General features: G+C 40.9%; 1 non-coding gene across 1 annotated transcript; it reads right to left on the bottom strand.

Annotated features, from left to right (window-relative positions):
* Positions 1-1,483: 1,483 nt before the first annotated feature.
* On the bottom strand, positions 1,484-1,590 carry LOC112788452 (small nucleolar RNA R71). Its single transcript, XR_003195814.1, has one exon. It is a non-coding gene; the product is annotated as a small nucleolar RNA R71 (small nucleolar RNA).
* Positions 1,591-2,929: the final 1,339 nt, after the last annotated feature.

Genomic DNA, 2,929 nt, shown 5'->3' with positions numbered 1-2,929 from the left:
TGCTATTGATCAAGATTTGAGAGATTGAGTTACCAAGGAATTAGAATTCAATCACTTAAGATTGCCAAGGAGATTAATGAATGCATTGATTGAGGAAGAGATGAGAATGAACTTGATCCGGAGGATGCAATATCTCCTAAGCCCAATGAATTCCCCATTTCTGATCTTACCCATTCTCTTTAGTTTCTGCCATTTACTTTCATGCTAAATTCCCCATTCCCCATTTAAGATTCTGCAATTTACTTTCCGTCATTTATATTCAGCTCTTTATTTCCAGCATTTACATTTTCTGCCATTTACTTTCATGCTAAATTCCCCATTCCCCATTTAAGATTCTGCAATTTACTTTCCGCCATTTATATTCAGCTCTTTATTTTCAGCATTTACATTTTTTGCCATTTACTTTCCCGCCATTTAATTTCCTGCAATTCTCATATCAAATTCTACTTAGCTCAACTAGAACATTCCTCCAATTAAAGTTGCTTGACCAATCAATCCCTGTGGGATTCAACCTCACTCTATTGTGAGTTTTTACTTGACGATAATTCGGTATACTTGCCAAGGGAAATCTGTTGAGAGACAAGTTTCCGTGCATCAAGTTTATGGCACCGTTGCCGGGGATTGATTTTGTATCAACAATGATTAAATTGGTGGATAACTAGATTGAGCACTTTTCTTTTGTTTGATTTAATTCCATCTGAGTAATTTACTTTCAGTTTTAGTTATTTCCTTCCCTTTACCTCTCACCCATTTGTGGTGCTATCTGCATATCATTTTTTACTATTTGGTCCACTGACCCACTAACTGTTTGATATATTACATCACTCACACTAACAGCATTTCTGCAAAAAATACTATCTGCATCTACCCTTCTTGCTTTTGCCTTGTTGGTTGTATGACAGGTAGAAGAAGCGGGGCTTCAACTTCCTTTGATTCTGAACTTGAGAGGACCTTCCTTAGATTAAGGAGGGAAGCAAGAGGGAAGAGAGTAGTTGGTGCTGAGGAAGAGGAAGAGTACTTTGAACTAGACATGGATGAGAATATGGAGAACCATCATGAAAAAGAGGCTCACAACCATGGCAGAGAAGGTCCAGCGCATCATGTTGGGCAAGAGAGAAGAGTTCTAGGATCCTACATCAATCCAAACCCAGGAAACTGTGGAAGTAGCATCCAAAAGCCAACCATACATGCCAACAACTTTGAACTAAAGCCACAGCTCATCACCCTTGTTCAGAACAATTATTCATTCGGAGGAAGTGTTCAAGAAGATCCCAATCAACATCTAACCACCTTCCTGAGGATATGTGACACTGTGAAGTCTAACGGTGTTCATTCTGACACCTACAGACTACTTCTATTCCCCTTCTCACTCAAGGACAAGGCATTTAAATGGCTGGAATCCTTCCCGAAGGAGAGCTTAACAACCTGAGAAGATGTGGTAAACAAATTCTTGGCGAGATTCTATCCTCCTCAAAGAATCAATAGGTTGAGAGCTGAGGTTCAAACTTTCAGGCAGCAAGATGGTGAGACTCTATATGAAGCATGGGAGAGATTCAAAGACTTGACAAGAAGATGCCCGCCAGATATGTTCAATGAATGGGTGCAGCTGCACATTTTCTATGAAGGTCTTTCTTATGAATCAAAGAAGGCAGTAGACCACTCATTCGGGGGATCTCTGAACAAGAAGAAGACCATTGAAGAATCCATAGATGTCATTGAGACTGTAGCTGAGAATGACTACTTCTATGCTTCTGAAAGAGGCAACACTAGAGGAGTGATGGAGCTAAACAATGTGGATACACTGCTAGCTCAAAAAAAGGTGATTACCAAGCAATTGGCTGACCTCACCAAGAAGATGGAGAGGAATCAAGTAGCAGCAATCACCACTTCAGCAGTAACTCAAGAAGGAGTGAATGAAGAAGCAGAGGGTAGTCAGGAGCAAGCCAACTACATTGGAAATTCACCTAGGCAGAACCATGACCCATACTCCAAAACGTATAATTCTGGCTAGAGGAACCACCCAAACTTTGGGTGGGGAAATCAACAAGACCAAGGCCAAGATCAGAGACGCCACAACCCCAACAACAATGCAGCTCACCAACATCCCACACAGAGATCATATCAGTACTCACCTAACAACACATCTCAACATCCATACAAAGCCAAAATGGCCCTTCTCATCCCTCCAATCTCAACTCTCCATCATCGGAAGAAAGACTATCAAGGATTGAGACTCTACTTGAAGGCATATGCAAGGAAATCCAAGATAGTAAGGTGTTCTGAGAGGAAGTGCAATCCAACATGCAGAATCAAGACGCTGCCATCAAGAAACTTGAGACACAAATTGGTTACCTATTTCAGCAAGCTCCCAGCCATGACCTTCACAGTAACATTGAACCAAATCAGAGGGATGAGTGTCATGCTATCACCCTCAGAAGTGGAAAGGAATTGAAGGAGACTTCCAAGCAACCACAAGAGAAAGATGCAATTGGAAGAAAAGAGGAACACAATGAAGTTCAAGTCCCCACCTCCAATGCACATCCAAAGGGAGAAGAGCTGATGCCATATATTTCGAAATCCCCATATCCTCAACAATTGAGGAAGAAAGGGGATGACAGCCAGTTCTCCAGATTTTTAGAAATTTTCAAGAAACTACAGATTAACATACCCTTTGCTGAAGCAATAGAGCAAATGCCACTCTATGCCAAGTTCTTGAAGGAGTTGATGACCAAGAAGAAAAGCTGGAAGAACAATGATACTATGATACTAACCGAAGAATGTAGTGCTATCATTCAGCATAAACTGCCCAGAAATTGAAGGATCCTGTGAGCTTCCAGATTCCTTGTATTATAGGAGAAATAATAGTGGAAAAGGCTCTATGTGATTTAGGAGCCAACATAAATCTGATGTCTGTAGCTATGATGAGAAA

Source organism: Arachis hypogaea, chromosome 20, assembly GCF_003086295.3.
Source record: "Arachis hypogaea cultivar Tifrunner chromosome 20, arahy.Tifrunner.gnm2.J5K5, whole genome shotgun sequence".
In the NCBI taxonomy this organism is placed as follows: Eukaryota; Viridiplantae; Streptophyta; class Magnoliopsida; order Fabales; family Fabaceae; genus Arachis; species Arachis hypogaea.
Note: the sequence above shows the minus strand (reverse complement) of the source record. Positions and strands in the feature narration are given on the sequence as shown.